We start from the raw sequence: 18,186 nt of genomic DNA on the forward strand, positions 1-18,186 counted from the left end.
TTGTATTTTTTTTAAAAAGTAAAGTATAAAAAGACATAGAGGATTTTCTTTTTTTGATTTTTGCATATAAAATCTCTGTCGGGTACAAACACATATAAAAAAATTCATTCAAACGATACTTAGTACAGAATATGTGCTCATCACTGTTCTGGATACAGGGCTCGTCTTTCGATAGGTATAGGCTTGTAGTCATGAGCACTTAAATATATATACAGTTCCTTGTTGAATATCCTTCTGCTTGCTTAGCAATGTAATAGCAGCATCATATTTTCTACTTTTACACTCCAAACTGGTAGAACTATTTCAGTCAATTGCTGCATGTCGTTGCAGGAAATACTCCCTCTACCGAGTTTGATTCATAGATGAAGTGCCTCAGACCATAATTATCCATTGTTGAAGTACTAATACGAGGTCAAATTTTGTCAGGAACTTCAATGTGGAACCAAAATATGCCAGTTTAAACTCCAAAAGAAGTATCTCAGATGTCTGCAGGAGACTTTGGTATTAGGGACTGAGAAATAGAAGACAAGAAACAGAAATGTAGCATCATTCACCACTAGCCCTTTCTGTAACCCTATGCCGTCTACAAGAAAGGCATATAAGAAAAGGATAAGAGTTTGCATATACAGTAGTCAAAACTACACTCACTGCACTGCTCAAAAATGTGCCTTAACTGAATTTGCCAAAGATTCAGTAGAATTACAAAACTATTTTGCACTTTTTTTTAATGAGAAAGGTTTTCAAACTCTGGCAAGAAAACAAGCTCAAAATTCAGGCTTTTTGGTTTATTTTGATTTTTTTCTATTGCTTTTAGGAATGAACACTATAAACTTGTATCAATTTACACTAAAATCATAGTAAGAATTTTAAGAAGGCCAGAAATCTATTGACAGCCAATATAGAGTAGTAAAGATCATAAGAAATATGGGCTCTCCACCCCAAAATTTATCATGCTTTAGCTTTCCACTTCTTTACCTGAGTGGTGTGTTCATTTTGTGATAATTCATTATGTTGTACATTTATGAATGATATCCTTCTCTATCTGTGTTTTCTATTTTTAGAATGAAAGAAAAAGAGAGGAAAGGCAGAAGGGAGGAATGAGGGAAGGGAGGAAATGGAGAGAAAAAAAGGATGGGAGGAGGGAAAGGGACTGAGGTCAGGGTGTTCAGAACCTTGCATGCCAAAGCTAAGAAAAGGTGAACTTCATGCCACAGGCAAGATGATATTTGTGTGTTTGTTTCAGGAAAATGATATATGTAAATACAATTTTTAAAAATTTATATAGTAGCCAATTTAGCATGAATCAGAAGCAAGAGAACACCATCTCTAGGAAAAATTGGTCTAGTTTAGAAGACATTGAAATAATATAACCAGAAATGTTAAGAATCTGTATTGTAGTATTGACCATAGGAATAATATATTTTAGAAATTTTCATTAGAACTTTGTTACAGATTCTTTGAGGGTAAGAAATCTGTGATTATTTCAAGGTTTCAAGCCCAGTTGATTAGAAAAATAAACATATAATTAATGTCAGAGGAGAGTAGAGAGGTTGAACTTGCCTGAAAGTATATCATAAGGATGAAGGTGAGAAATCTGGATTTAAACATATTGCGTCAAAGAAAGTGCTATTGCTCTAGACTGCTAGTTGAAAAAGCATAAATGGAGTTCCACAGCAGATAAGGATTACAAATGCAGATGATTTCATGTTCATATGCATATTAAAATGATTTGGCATGGTTATGAAGGGCAGAAACATCAGAACTGCATTTTTCCACCTCCTTTTCACCACTATTAATGTTGTTCTAACTATATATCATCATGGGAAAAATGATATAATTTATACTCTGTTCTACTTATATATACCATCAGATGATATCTATAAATTCTTTGTGGGCATAGAAACCTCTTAACACTTGATGAAAAATAAACCTCTTACCTCTTTCTACTAGTGTGGTTGGCTTGGTTTTAAAAAATGATCTCAAATTTTGATCCCTGCTTTGATGTAGTCTCATTTTGACTGTATTGCAAGCTGCCAAAATTTTTACTGAGATTTGCTGTCATCTAAATACTTTTAATTAGAAACTCCTTGAAGATATTTTATTGATTGATTAATATGGTAAGTGTTAATTTTGTGATTTTGGGAACTAATTTCACAAAAATTAGTTTAAGTACAGGTAGGTGACAAATAATCAGTATTGTCTCCATATAGACAATCACTCTTAAAACATAAAAACATATGTGGAATTTTCCTTAAAAAGAATGAAAGGGAAAAACTATGTAAATTTTTACCAAGACCTTGGAAAGCTATGATCAGTCTCAGGGAAGCTACCTAATGAACAGTTAGAGAAAAAATAAAGTCAGGTAGGCATGGTGGTTCATGCCTCTAATCCCAGTAGTTTGGGAAGTCAAGGAAGGAGGATCACTTGACGCTAGGAGTTCAAGACCAGCCTGAGCAACATAGGAAGACCCATCTCTACAAAAAATTTTAAAAATTAGCCTGGCATAGTGGCACGCACTTGTGGTCCTAGCTACTCAGGAGGCTGCAGTGGGAGGATTGCTTGGGCCGGGATAGGTCAGAGGATGCAGTGAGCCATGATTGTACCACTGCATCCGAGCCTGGGCAACAGAACAATTCCATGACTCAAAGAATAAAATATAGTCTAGCGCAACCTTCATTTGTCAGTAGCAAAAAAAGGGGACCACTACCTAAGAAAGAAGATAAACATATTTCTTGGCTTTCAAATGATTATACTAGTTGCCAAAAGCACATTCACCAGTGTCTATTGCCAATTCTAAAAACTGTTCCCAGTCATACAAATCTAGAAATTCCCTGTCAAGTCTTATGTGTTTTCATTCGTCAATCTAATCATGTTATATTCATGAAAATTAACTTAAACACACAGTCACTTTTTCTTAAATACTTTCATAGTATATTCCAACATATTATAAAATACCTTATATATTAAGAAATATAATCACTTGTTGGGACATGTCAACTTTTCTCTCCATACATTTACCATAACATCACATTCATAATTTGTCAACTAACAATAAAAAATAAATAAATAAAATTACTTAAATTTTTTTCACTTTAGAATTACTATAAAAACAACTGTTTTCTACTGTTTTTGGTTCTGTAAGTATAGAATTATGTATCATAATATCAATTATGAAATAAAATTATCAAGTTATAAAAATAATCTTCCCAATTATCAGAATTTCCAATGGAATGTTAATTCTTCTAGATAGTAAAATCATGGAAAAATAACCCACTGAGAATGAAAACTAAAGAGAAAGAGTAATTAATCAACCAAATAATGTTGAGCTCTATTATGAATCAGGAACTTAGCATTCTGAATGATACAAAGTAAATATATAAGACACAGTTTCTGTAATAAGTAGCTTTACCATATTGTTGGATACTAAAATCTAAAAGAAGAACTATGTGTCCTGGTGATATTTCATTGAATATTCCATTCATATTAAGACTACTAGAAATTGAAATGAAGAAAATATCACCCTGGGATAGATAAGCAGGGAAGTATTCATGGGATTTAAACAAGACCTTAAAGAATAAGTAGAAAATTCACAGTTATACAAATTAAGCAACGCATTGTAATCTGAATCTTCTTGTGGAATTCCATTGTACAATTCGTCATTTGGGGGTACAAATTTGAGTGGAGCTCTAGGAATACTATAAACTACAGGTTGGGGGATCACTTTTGTCTGGACATGCTCTTAGTAAGTCAGATCTTTGAGAGGATCTTGCCCTGCTCAGATTCATCTAACTCCAGGCATAGGATCTGATCAGAAATCACTGACTGATACTGCCTGTTTCTTGCCCCATTCCCAGTTCATCTCACAGAAGAAGAGTGTCACCATAACTACCAAAGAGTACAATTCTCTTCTCTCCGGAGAAGATTCTATCATAAATCTCAGGACATTCATCTTTGGCACCTTTCTGCTCATTTATACTATTTGAATAAAATGTGCCACCAAGTAACAGCATACGCCTTGCTATAGCAGGGACCAAAAAGAAATATTCAGAGAAGGAAATAAAAAGCACACTCACCTGACAGCATCGGGAACATTTTATCTTAACTCCCTTAATGTTCCTGGGTAAAGATTTCTTAATTAGTTTTTAAGTGACCCCACAAGTTATTTTGGCAGCTTTCCGAGAGGCACTGACTCCTCAGATGAATACTGATGTTCCTAAAGACATAAACAGATGAGCCAGGTGTGGTGGCACATGCCTGTGGTCCCAGCTATTTGGGAGGCTGAGGTGGGAAGATCATTTGAGCCCAAGAGGTTGAGGCTGCTTTGAGCCGAGATTGTGCCACTGCACGGGATCCAGCCTGGGAAATAGAGTGAGAACCTGTCTCAAAAAAAAAAAAAAAAAAAAAAAAAAAAAAAAAAAAGAAAGAAAGAAAGAAAAGAAAAGAAAAAGACATATATTGAGTTACTATATTCTTTCCTGTAGACTAAAGTGAGAAATTATCCACACGTTTTTTAGGATAAAAAGAATACAAGCATAAATAATATTAATGGTCCATTCTCTTAGATTGATAGATCTGTTATCTTCAATAATGGGAGAAAGAGCTTCAATCTATTTAGAAGTCTTAATAAAGGCCTATTTTTAAAAGTGAGTGTTGAAGGCATAAATACCAAAGAGTAAATTTTAGTTCATTTAAAATGGGCCTTAATCCATCAGATTCAAACAGCTTTCAAAATAGTCATGCTGTCAAGTTTCAACTACTTCTTTTTCAAGTTGTACAATGATGTATGAAAATTTTCTTAAAGTGTTCAGGTAGCAGGATTTCCATAGAATGTAACCATTACAGATTTAATATTTGGGCTGTATCTATTTGTAAATGACTCTGAAGGTTATCATGACAGGTAGTAATATGTTATTTTGCTAAAGCACAAATGTGAATTTTATGCAACTGTAAAGCTGTTGCTTGCAGTTAACTAAATTAGTAAGTTTAGTCAGCTGATCACGTGGTATGTGCAGCTGAATGTAGCTTTGCTGTTGTTATTTCTCATCTGATTTAATACTCACAGGCAAAAGTATGGCCATTTACCACAAAGTAATTTTGTCCTAGAGTAATAGTCACATACTGGGGAGTCGGGAAAGCCTTAGGACATGTCCGTTATGAATATTTTTTTTTTTTTTTTTTTTTTTTTTTTTTTTGAGACGGAGTCTTGCTCTGTCACCCAGGCTGGAGTGCAGTGGCCGGATCTCAGCTCACTGCAAGCTCCGCCTCCCGGGTTCACGCCATTCTCCTGCCTCAGCCTCCGGAGTAGCTGGGACTACAGGCGCCCGCCACCTCGCCCGGCTAGTTTTTTGTATTTTTTAGTAGAGACGGGGTTTCACCGTGTTAGCCAGGATGGTCTCGATCTCCTGACCTCGTGATCCGCCCGTCTCGGCCTCCCAAAGTGCTGGGATTACAGGCTTGAGCCACCGCGCCCGGCCCCGTTATGAATATTAAGATATATAACATGTTAAATAATGTTATTTAGTCTTATTTTTAACCAATCCACAATCAAAATGTTTGAACTTCTAATACTGTACTACAATCTATACAACCAGAATTCAGTCAATGAATGTTTCTAAAACCATTATATGTGCTGTGAACCTAAATCTGCTCTAAAAAATAGTCTATTAAAAATGACATTATATGGATCATTGGCAAGGTGTTATATAAGTCTAATTTCAAAATATTGTTTAACATTACAGTGCTATTAATACTGAATTTTATTCAAACATCCATAAATTAGCCTAGGAAATCTTAAGCAGAATTTGAATTACTTCTAGCAGTGGTACTGTGATCAGTATACCTAATCTGATTTCCATGAGCAACAATAATGAAAGGTCTCTAAGGAAATTATTTTAAATAAGACTAAAACCATGAATTTAATTTAGTTTTGCATTGGAAGAAACTGGCTCAATATCATCTTAGACGGAAATTAGCACTATTAACTTATTATCCAGAATTTCTTAGATGCCCAATATCTTGAATTTGTGAACCATAGAGCTCACTTTTTAATCTTTCCCAATTTATAAATAAGGAAATCAGAACATGATAAGTAATTTGCCCAAGACCACATCTAATAAGTAGCAGAGTTGGTTTTTGAATCCACATCTCTTCATTCAAACTTCAGCAATTTTCACAGTAAAAGAAAAAAGGGGGGGATGTATATTTGTAGAAAAGAAAACTCTATTATTGCACTGCCAGAATATTCTTTACTGTAAACCTAACACCCACATGCTGTATTTAAATGCGATTGTCCTCTACACCAGTTTCCTAGGGCTGCTGCAACAAATACCACAGTCTTGGAAGCTTAAAACAACAAAAATGTATTCTCCCACAGTTCTGGAGGCCAGAAGTCTGCAATCAAAGTATCACCAGGATTGATTTCTTTTGGGGGTTCTGAGAGAGAATTTGTTCCATGCCACTTCTAGCTTCTGGTTGCTGGAAATCTCTGGTGTTCTCTGGCTTGTGCATAATTCCAGTCTTTGCCCCTGTACTCACGCGGCATTCTCCCTGCCTGTGTCTTTCTGGGTCTCTGTGTTTTTTTCTCTTATAAGGATATCAGTCATTTTGTACGAGTTTGAGACTAGCCTGGGCAACATAATGAGACCCCCACCTCAGGAAAAAAAAAATTCATAAGAAAAAAACCCAATTGGTCTAGCTAGGTTCTAGTGTTCAGAACAAACAGCAGTCAGGAACCTGTTTCTTTAGACTCTCTTGGAGGCAAGGGAACTGTTGACTTGTGGGCTAGGCATACTTCTCCAAAAATATCTACTACAGACTCCAAATATGAAAATAAAAAGTTAGATAGACAGATAATGATAAACACATATATGTTCATATGTATGTGTGTATATGAAAAGTTATTAATCAATTTAATTAAATATTAAAATTTTCTAAAACAATTTAACCAACATGCATATATTTGAAACAAATTACTATTTTTGTTATTAACAGACCATGTCCTACTTTATCTGGGTTAAATACACATGGTCATTTTAATCTTGCAAATACTTTCTTACAGACAATATTCTAAGTGCTGTTTGACTATACTAAAATCAGTAAAACTGTTACTACTTTCTAGGAATTTGCAAACAAATATGTAGGGAGAATAACAAGTGCACAATCAACTCTTCCAAATTCCTTTTTTCTAAACTTTGGTGGTTCTTTAAGTTTTACTCTTGTTGTCTCTTCTCTCTAAACTCCTCCTTTGTCAATCAAATCTCTTCTCTGGCTACAGCCATTACCTGTACATGAATAACCACCAATTCTATATTTCTAGTGCAGACCTCCCACCCAAGTTCCATACCTGCAATTTCTTGAGGTCTGCTGGACTTCACCACCTATATGTGCCAACAGCCTTTCAAATGCAGGAAACACATCTAGCAGTTAAGCCAATCCTCTTGCTCTCCTCTTCTCCAAACTTGCACTTCTGTTTTTACTAAAATCAATACCGTTTTCCCAATGTTCCAGTTCCAAATCTTGTAATTGCATTTGACTTAACCTTCTCTGATACACATAATCAACTATCAAATTTTGTTGATCCTACTCTAACCATATCAAATTCATACACTTTCCATTTCCACTGCTACTTTTCTAGTTCAAGTGTTTATTTCTTCTAATGTGACTGTAAAAACTTTTCTTCCAATTCTCTTTACCCCTAGTTATGACTCTTCTAGTCCCTCTGTGATTTAAACATTAAAAATTAGCAATGAAATTTTGTTTTCAAATAAAATCATGTATGTGTAATCCCAGCACATTGGGAGGTGAAAGCAGGAGGATTGCTTGGGGCCAGGAGTTCAAGAATAATCTGGTCAACCTAGCCAGATTCCATCTCTACAAAAAATTTAAAAAATTAGTTAGGCATAGGGGTGCATGCCTTAGTGCTAGCTACTTGGGAGGCTGAAGCAGGAGGATCACTTGAGGCCAGGAGTTTGAGGCTGCAGTGAGCTGTGATTGGACCACTGCACTCTGGCCACTTGGGCAACAAAGTGACAACCTGTCTCAACAACAACAAGAAAAAAAAAAAAAAGAAAGAAACAAGGAAATTCTATTTATGTACAGTGTAGAAAACTGAAGATGCTCTAATTATAAATGACGTTTTACTGATTTCACTTTAATTTTCTTTCATTAAAATCCAAAATACACCAAACCAGTCTGAAATGAGACAGTAAACCACATCTCTATTACCAAATATCAGTAGATAGCCTCGGAAATATTACTCCATAGGATTTTCCAATAGAATTCCTTCCTTCTTTGTTATATTTCTTTTCTTTTTTTTTTTTTTTTTTGGAGACGGAGTCTCGCTCTGTCGCCCAGGCTGGAGTGCAGTGGCCGGATCTCAGCTCACTGCAAGCTCCGCCTCCCGGGTTTACGCCATTCTCCTGCCTCAGCCTCCCGAGTAGCTGGGACTACAGGCGCCCGCCACCTCGCCCGGCTAGTTTTTTTTGTATTTTTTAGTAGAGACGGGGTTTCACCGTGTTAGCCAGGATGGTCTCGATCTCCTGACCTCGTGATCCGCCCGTCTCGGCCTCCCAAAGTGCTGGGATTACAGGCTTGAGCCACCGCGCCCGGCCCCTTCTTTGTTATATTTCAAGCAACATGAATAAAAATGAATTCCTTGATGCCTCTGAGTTTTGAGGTAAAATGTATAAATTTTTAAAATTCAGCCGGGTGCGGTGGCTCACGCCTGTAATTCCAGCACTTTGGGAGGCCGAGGCGGTGGATCATGAGGTCAGGAGATCGAGACTATCCTGGCTAACACAGTGAAACCCCGTCTCTACTAAAAATACAAAATATTAGCCGGGCGTGCTGGCGGGCGCCTGTAGTCCCAGCTGCTCTGGAGGCTGAGGCAGGAGCATGGCGTGAACTCGGGAGGCGGAGCTTGCAGTGAGCCGAGATCGCACCACTGCCCTCCAGCCTGGGAGACAGCGAGACTCCGTCTCAGAAAAAAATAAAAAAATAAAATGCTTTAGTAAGTATATAATTTTTAATTTTAGTGCAAAATTTTCCATGGTATTTTAGACTATGAACTAGTAGTGGAATAACCAACACTATTTGACTTTTTGTTTTTATATACTCTGGTTTCCTAATCAAGGAAAACAAAGTAAGCCAAATATTTTTGGTTTTCTCCTCTAGTAGTGTATGTATTGGTAATTCATCTTCTTCCTAAATTATAATCTATTACTGCATGTTCTTGTCATCCCAAGCAAGAACCTGAAACTCGGAAAGATAGAAACTAGTAGCGCATTTTTTTCAGCATCGGAGGGTAGTAGTTGCTGAATAACTAGTATTACATTACTGGGTTGCCCCTACCTAGTTTCGTCACATTATACCACTTCACTTTTTAGAAAGCATTACAATATGGCCTTTCTCTTCTTTTTTTTTTTTTTTTTTTTGATCAGGTTCATAATGTTCAGTAACATGGCCTTTCTAAGGAGTTGATCTCACCTATGAAATGGGGGTAATGCTCTCTGTTTGTGAATCAAATAACATAAGAATAGTAAAATCATTTAAAAGCTATAAAATAGAAGATACTTTAATATAGTTTTATATTTGTAATTTATGCCTAATGTCCAGAAAAACAAACAAACAAGAATAACTGAATAAAAGTCCTTGAAAAATCACTTAGTTAATAAATGCTTTTAAATACTTTGCGGATTATTTGCATGATAATAATTTAATCAAGGTAGAAGACACTCATGCTTAAAAATTACGAAGTTTCTTCATATCACAGTTAAGAACCTTAAATGCAATCAAAATGATTTGAGAGTTTTTTCTTATATCAATGTAACATTATTTTGCCTTTTGAAATGAAAAGCAGGCATTAGCTTTTATTTAATAATTAATAGATGTATTGTCATTATATAGTATCTTATGTTTAAATAGACCTTCCTAGTTAAGTATTTTCATATATACTATCTCAGTTAATCTTCACAACAATTCTGTAAACTGTCTGCTATGTGGCAGGAAAAGATTCTTCTGCTGGTAAATAATTTTTTGACTGAATTTGAAGGATTAATAAGACCCTTAAAGGCAAGACAAGGGAAGGATGAGTTTCCAGGAAAAGGGAAAGAGTATATGGACAAGTGCGGAGAAGTGAAGCATTATTACATAACTGGTAAACTGCAGGTAACACAGAATGGTTGAGCATAGAGCACTAAAAAGATGTGGCAAGAGATGGGGCTCTCAAGAGCCAGAAAATGATCTTGCATGCTGTGCTAAGGAATTTTAATTTATATTGTTTAAAGTGAGAAACCAGTTAATGATTTTAGTCAAGGAAGTGAGGTGATTTTATTTGCAACAGTTAGGAGAATGAGAAAGAACACGTGTTCCAAGAGTGAGATGATGAGAGGCTGAACTAATACAGTGGCAGTGAGGAATGAATTTGCAAGACATTCAGAAAATGGAATTCACAGGATTCAGTTAATGACGTGATGGGGTATTAGAGAAAGGGAGAAGCCGGAGATAACATCCAAAGTTCTAATTTAGAGGACTAGGTTGATAGTGGGCATCATCAAAGTGCTAGGCAGCACAGGGGGAAGAACAGATCCAAGGAGGCAGAGGGGCAGGGGAGAAAATCATTTGGAGACGTTGAGTTTGAGGCATCTGTAACAAATTAACATGAAGATGTTCTATAGGTAGTTTTAAAGGAGAAAGTGGAGAGTAGGGTGAATGTCTGGATTTAAGAACACCAGTGATCCTTCTTTCCCTTCTTGAACACAGCCTTAGGAATGATAAAATGAACTCTAAAGTATATATGCGGTAAGAATACAAATAAATAAATGAGGGATCCCACTGTTTCTTTCCTCCTTCAGGCAGGATAAAAATTTTAAACTATTTGGTTAAAAAAAATGTGGGTTTGTTTTAGTTGGTTGTCTCTGAGGGGGCATAAAAATCACTATTTGTATTTTCTCTTAAATTTTATGCTAAGATTCCCTGTTGAGGTTGAGAGTTTAATTAAAAACTCTAGATTAAGGCCGGGCGCGGTGGCTCAAGCCTGTAATCCCAGCACTTTGGGAGGCCGAGACGGGCGGATCACGAGGTCAGGAGATCGAGACCATCCTGGCTAACACGGTGAAACCCCGTCTCTACTAAAAAATACAAAAAACTAGCCGGGCAAGGTGGCGGGCGCCTGCAGTCCCAGCTACTCGGGAGGCTGAGGCAGGAGAATGGCGTGAACCCGGGAGGCGGAGCTTGCAGTGAGCTGAGATCCGGCCACTGCACTCCAGCCTGGGTGACAGAGCGAGACTCCGTCTCAAAAAAAAAAAAAAAAAACAAAAACAAAAACAAAAAAAAACTCTAGATTAAAGAAAACACAGATTAAAGGGAGAAACACGTCAGTAAGATCTGCTTTAGGCAAGAAGGGTTTTTGAAGACCCTTCTGAACCCAATGGTTTCCAACTACCAAGGTCCCCCAAAATGGATCCATGATATTATCTGCAATGGCTATTCACACAACTGAAAAAGAGTATAGCCTAGCAATAAAGACACCTAAAAAGTCATTAATGAAAAAAAACAGGTCTCATGCACAGTGCAATTCTGTTATCATCATTTATGGAATGTTGCCACTAATGATAATGGTAAAAATTTCCAGCTTCAGAGCACTGCTATGAATCTATATGTCAGGCCAAATAGTAGAAGAGACAATGGAATAAAGTATTTTCTATTCTTGAGACTGCACACTACCTGTATTTGCTATGACTATTTCTGAGGCCCCAAGAAACTTCCAGGAAACTCAAATCTTTTTTTTTTTTTTTTTTTTTTTTGAGACAGAGTCTCGCTTAGTCGCCCAGGCTGGAGTGCAGTGGCGCGATCTCGGCTCACTGCAAGCTCCGCCTCCCGGGTTCACGCCATTCTCCTGCCTCAGCCTCCCGAGTAGCTGGGACTACAGGCGCCCGCCGCTTCGCCCGGCTAATTTTTTGCATTTTTAGTAGAGACGGGGTTTCACCATGTTAGCCAGGATGGTCTCGATCTCCTGACCTCGTGATCCGCCCGCCTCGGCCTCCCAAAGTGCTGGGATTACAGGCGTGAGCCACCGCGCCCGGCCCGAAACTCAAATCTTTCGTGGTGATTCATCCGGCAGGGCCTTACGCAATTTTTATTGTGGATTGTTGAAATTTTAAGGAAATTAGTGTCTATAGACACAGAGTGATCTTTCAGACTGAATTTAGATCCAGTCATGGATTACAGAGTGAAATCAGAGGAGGACTGAGAGACATGATCAATCAAGTTCATTAAAACTAGAGTTTTTATTCCCTTCTCTGCAGAAGGATGCCTAAAACTTGCCCATTAACTGCATGGGAATCGCTGCATCATGGTCTTGCATTTTTTTCAGTATTTTAGAAAAACATGTAGAAGGGGCACAGACATATACAATGAAATATTCTATGTGTCAGAAAAAAAATGCTGTAGGGCTGTATTCTAAGAGATACTTCTTATTTGACGTTAGGGAAGTTATTTTATTTTGTTGGTCTATCTACATCTTTCAAAAAAAAAAAAAAGATTTAAAAAGTCAGAATAGGACTGGAAAAGATGGCTCTTGCCTATAATCTCAGCACTTTGGGAGGCCAAAGCAGGAGGACTGCTTAAGACCAGGAGTTTCAGACCAGCCTGGGCAACATGGCAAGACGTCCGTTTCTACAAAAATGTAATAAAATGAGCCAAGCGTGGTGGTGTGTGTCTGTAGTACCAGCTACTTGGGAAGCTGAGTCGGGAGGATCACTTGAGCCCAGGAGTTTGAGGCTACAATAAGCTATGATCCTGCCACTGCACTCCAGCCTGGGCAACAGAGAGAGATCCCTGTCTCTCTCTCTCTCTCAAAAAAAAAACAAAAAAACAAACAAACAAAAAAAACAAACAAAAAAACCCCAAAAACTTACGTAACATAATTATCTTACATAACACATCTTTTCTGTAATGATTAATACCCTTTGCTTTTGGAATAAGGATATGCTATCCATAGAAGTAAATTACTATCATTATTCTTTAAGAATAAGCAAGTATAAATCCATTCTTCAGTTCCTGTCTCTTTTCATTTTCTAATAATGACTTTCAATTTTTCTTCCAATTTTAAAAAAAATATCCCCATGCCTTAAGTTCCACCCTTCTTGGCTCATATATTTTACACACAAATATTTCTAATAAATAATATTACCATGAGTTCCCAGGACTACGAGCTTAGACCTGTTACACTATTAGCATTTCACACTTTTACTATCATTCTCCATTTTCTTTTTTTATTACTAAATATTTTATTATTATTTATTATTATTTTTCTTTTTTCTTTTTTTTAAAAATTTATTTATTATAATACTGTAAGTTGTAGGGTACATGTGCATAACGTGCAGGTTTGTTACATATGTATACTTGTGCCTTGTTGGTGTGCTGCACCCATCAACTCGTCATTTACATCAGGTATAACTCCCAATGCAATCCCTCCCCCCTCCCCCCTCCCCATGATAGGCCCCGGTGTGTGATGTTCCCCTTCCTGAGTCCAAGTGATCTCATTGTTCAGTTCCCACCTATGAGTGAGAACATGCGGTGTTTGGTTTTCTGTTCTTGTGATAGTTTGCTAAGAATGATGGATTCCAGCTGCATCCATGTCCCTACAAAGGACACAAACTCATCCTTTTTCATGGCTGCATAGTATTCCATGGTGTATATGTGCCACATTTTGTTAATCCAATCTGTCACTGATGGACATTTGGGTTGATTCCAAGTCTTTGCTATTGTGAATAGTGCTGCAATAAACATACGTGTGCATGTGTCTTTATAGCAGCATAATTTATAATCCTTTGGGTATATAAAATTCATCCACGTCACAAAGCTAGTGGGAATATTATATGGAGTGTTGTACACCTGAAAAGTTATTGTTGGTTTTGTTTGTTCATTTGTTTGTTTGAATCTGGGAAGAAATAAGGTGGAAGTAAGGCTAGAAATTTCTATAAAGAACAGAATTTGCAACTGAAGGAAGAAAAATAGATCTTCAGTTATTTCTGGTTAATTTAAGATTCCACCAGATACACAGGAAGAAAGAAACAAGCCCCTACCTACAGCACCTTCCTCCTCCTCCTCTATACCCCCTACCCCCCTCACAAAAAAAATCCAGTGTGTGAAAGTTGTAGAGTTGGGGACCTGGCCTTAGGTAACGGGACAACTGGTAAAGGTGATGGCATTCTTCACTCAGCATGGGGCAGTGCTCCAGTACCTCTACAACAGGAGCGCCCGGCAGCGCAATCTCCCTTTTTGTGATCACCAGTGCCATCAGCAAATGCCTGAAGGAGGAACAGCGGGCTCCCTCACTTCTTAGGGACCCTCCCACATTCCTCCCTTCAAGTACATTCTCCCATCCTAAAGAGGGGATTTGCCTTCTGTAATTTAAACGATAATTCCCTTAGGAGTCTTAGAATTGGCTTTCTTACTGTGACTTCGTATATACAACTGGACTAAAAGGCAAGCCAAAAAAATTAAACCACAACAAAATATTAGAAGCTGAAAAAGAAAAAGCTACATAATAGCTGGATATTAAGCATTACAATATCGCATTTAGGACGCAAACAGCGCTGCAGTGCAAATGGAACTTTAAAAAATCTGCCCGCCCACTTAGACAAAGCTGCTTTACAAAAGCGCAAGCATCGATGTCAATCGTACCCTGCAACAGAGCATGGTTTAAAGTATCAGTGTACATTTTTTCCTAAACACAAGTTGCAAGTAAGTTATCTAAAATCGAACGCCGCCACGAAAGAGACCTCCAGGGTGCAATAAATAGGTACATCTCGTTAAAGCGGAGAAATGGCATCATGACCCTTTGGGTTGATGCAGACAGATTACAGTGCGGAGGCTGTTCTCGAGAGAGAAACCAGAGAACCCAGCGTAAAATGCTGTAGTAGGGGAAATCGACCAAAGACGAGATTTTGAAAGCCTTGAAGGTCGTTTTTCTAGCTAAAAAGAAGAAGTGACTTATTCAGAACGGACTCCCCCCGCCGGTCCCAGGAAACAGGAGCAGTCCAGCGCGCCCGGGAGTCCCGCAGCGCCGTGCGCACTGCGGCTCCAGAGCCAAGGGCTGGAGCCCGCCAGATTCTAAACCTCCTCGGCTGCCGCAGCGCGCCGGGGCCGCGCGCCCTGGTCCGCGCGACTCCGCGCTCCGGGTTTCCGCGGTCACCAGCACCGGCGGAAGAGCCCTGCAGTGAGGGAAGAGCCGCGGGCGGTGTCCCGGGAGTCCCGAGAGCGCGTCCCTTCTCTGCGCAACCTCCCCTAGGCGTCCCGCCCGGGAAGCCAGTTCCTGGGTTCTGGGCTGGCCAGGTTGGCAGTGAATGAGGCTTAGGCGTCACTGCCTGAGGCCTTCACTTAGCATGTCGGTAGCCACAGACTTGTCTGGCGGAGTTTCTCCTGGTGCCCACTTAAGTAGTCTCAAGTTTGTTCAAAGCTGGACTCCTCGACTTGGAACCAGGAGCAGCTGGAGATTTGTCAATTTAGAGCTCATTTGCCACGGGAGACGATCTTGGTGTCCCCCAGCACCGAAGGGTAGGTCAACTCTATAGTTTTCCTGAACGTGATAAGGTGTGTGAAGACGCTGTGCAAATTGTACAGCGCTCTGCTTTAAGGAGAACGTCGAACTTCATCGCGCCACCAAAACTTCCCTCCCTTGAAAATAAAACTCCCACCTGAATGTAAAGCCCAGGAGGGGGGTTTTGTTAACCGCACTTATTCCCAAAGTATGAAAGAGTTTCTAATAGTTTTGTAAAGTCTTCAGTGAATAATTGTTGAATGAGTGCAGGTTCAACATACACACTTGAGGAAACTGGTCTGGTTGGGAACATCTGGGAATTCTCCTTGCTTTTCTGGTAGGGAAGCGACCGACCAAACATTTATTGGGCACTACTCCTTGCCAAGCCTTCTAGGCTTTGGGGCAGGCCAATGGGGAGCCGGGGGAGGACTGGCAAACCTGTTAGTTGTTCAAGGACACAAACGGGGCTTTATACCATGGCCTAATCAGAGCCCTTAAACGTGGATTCGCAAAATGGTTCATTCCCGCCCTTTCACCCACCCCCTCCCACCCCAGATGCAAAGCATATTTTTAAAACACTTAAGTGCATACAGAATGCGCTTGCCTCAGGGTACACAGGGCAAGAAGCCTCGGATCCCATCTCCTTTTAACACACATTTTTCCAACGCCGTTCTGGACGGAGACTGTCCGGGGCACTGGGTGCTGGAGGAACCGGCTCCCAATACTCCTGCAGAAGACCCTCGGATGAAATGGCCCATGACAAAATGACCACCATAACCGTTCCTTCAGTAAGCCAGGTAGACGAGCTCGCAGCTTGCTGGGAAGTCTTCCTTCGGAGATCTCTGCAGTTTTCTCCTTCACCTTACAGCCTGACAAAGGGTGGGCCGGGGGCCGGCTAGGACAGAGAGCAGCGGGAAAAGCGGCTCCACGTGTTCCATCTCTGCCCTCGGCCTTCAGCCACCAGGTTCGGTAACCGCGGGGCGTGGCGAGCCCAACCCGCACGCCCTCGCGCCAGTCCAGGTGCAGGTTGCTCGGATAGTCGAACTCCCTTTTCCTATCTACTTTCCTTTTGAGTTTCTGCTAAAATCTGGAGACGTGGAATCCACCCGCGGAAACTCCGAGCCCCTCCGACTGAGCATGCGCCATCGCCAGGCGGCTTTTGGTCACAGGCTCCCGAGTTCTCCTAGCTGGGGCTGCGGAGCTGAGGGAGGAGGGAAGAGAGGAAAGGGGAGGGGGTGCCTGGAGAGGCGGAGGCTCGCGCGCCTGCGCATCTAGCTCCAGGGACCCTAGATTTTCTATGGGATTCCCAATCTGCAGCAGAGATTTACCCGAGCGTGTTGCGGCAGCGGCTGGGCTTGCTAGGCGCTATCCAAGAGGGATTTAAGCAGCCCAGAGCTCCGGAGAAAAAGAGAGCAAGAGAGAACCACACACGCTTAAGCGTTTACCCGAATTAAATATATATTTTTAAAAAGAACTGTTGAGTTTTATCATTTTCGTTAAGTGACCGTGCGCAGCGCTATAACTGTAAGTGGAAAATACAATCTTCGTTGCATTTCTGCATGTGTAATGCAACCAACTGTCAGAGAGATGCTTTGGCTATTGTCACATACTTTGCTTTGCATAGATGCGTCTAAATGCATGGTGACAATTGCCTTGCTTAATGCTGGCGATCTGAATGTGCTGTTAGTCCATGGGGGATCTTTTGGAATATTGTGGGTGGGGGAAGGGGGAGTGTTTATATGCGGCGTGTTTGGGGGATTGTCTTAGACTAGATTTAAGACAGGTGAAACTGAGATGCTTTCTTAGTTTGTCTTAGACAGATTTAAGTAGCTAATTGACCGATTGTGAAGTTTTCCGGTTGCTGATAAAACTATTGAGCGGGTGCAGTCGAGTAGCAACCTGTCATCCGTGGGATTGGTGCACCATTTTTCTCACCGTGGAAGGGCAGCAAAGGTGTTTGCTAAGTAAAACTGAGTGGATGAGATTGGTATGGAAATCATGGTTGATCTCTGAGCGGGATGTTAGTGTTTAAGATCCACGGAGTCAGGAGCTAAATGAGCACATTTCTCTCAGTATTCAGAAATGAGTAGATAATTTTTTCGTTTTTGATTTTTCGTCACAATGGTGAATGGGCAGAAAAGGGAAAGATGCTCTACCGCACTGTCGATTTTGAACGGAGTCACAGATTCGGTCGCTGAATGGGGACTGTCAGACCCAAACTAGTTACCTGCCTTTGCATTCCGCGTTCGCCATCCGGAATCTGGGGTTAAAAAATGTAAATCAAGGTGTGTTACATTCGGTAGTATTTCTTTAAAGGATAAAAGGTCGTTTTGTGTTTTAAGTTAAAATGGGTTGTTCCTTGCCCAGAAACTGGAAGAAGGAAGGGTCTTTGCAAGGTCAAACCCCGAGTGGAAATCAGAATGCTGAATACCCTCAGGGGTACGAGAACGTGTATGGGGAAGGAGCGAGGAGAGGCTGATGCTCCCTGTGTGGTGGAAATGATGAGTGCTTAGCATTGCCTGATCAGTGCCCTGTGAGATGCCAGAGTGAGAATCCATTTTTCTAGAGTTGCCCTCCTGTCCATATTTTGGAAACTAAAATAAAATAGAATTGTTGGTGGGTGTGGAAAACACTAAGTACATACT

The 18,186-nt window shown here is 39.9% G+C and overlaps 1 protein-coding gene across 3 annotated transcripts in view; it reads left to right on the top strand.

The window, feature by feature from the left end:
* Nucleotides 1-16,645: 16,645 nt before the first annotated feature.
* Nucleotides 16,646-18,186, top strand: part of VSNL1 (visinin like 1) — a 113,587-nt gene continuing 112,046 nt past the window's right edge. For all 3 annotated transcript variants that reach the window (XM_025353963.1, XM_025353962.1, XM_025353965.1), the window contains exon 1: nucleotides 16,646-17,065. The gene's annotated coding sequence lies outside the window, so the exon portion shown is untranslated. The remainder of the gene's footprint in view (nucleotides 17,066-18,186) is intronic.

The sequence above is a fragment of the Theropithecus gelada genome, chromosome 13, assembly GCF_003255815.1.
Source record: "Theropithecus gelada isolate Dixy chromosome 13, Tgel_1.0, whole genome shotgun sequence".
Classification (NCBI taxonomy): Eukaryota; Metazoa; Chordata; class Mammalia; order Primates; family Cercopithecidae; genus Theropithecus; species Theropithecus gelada.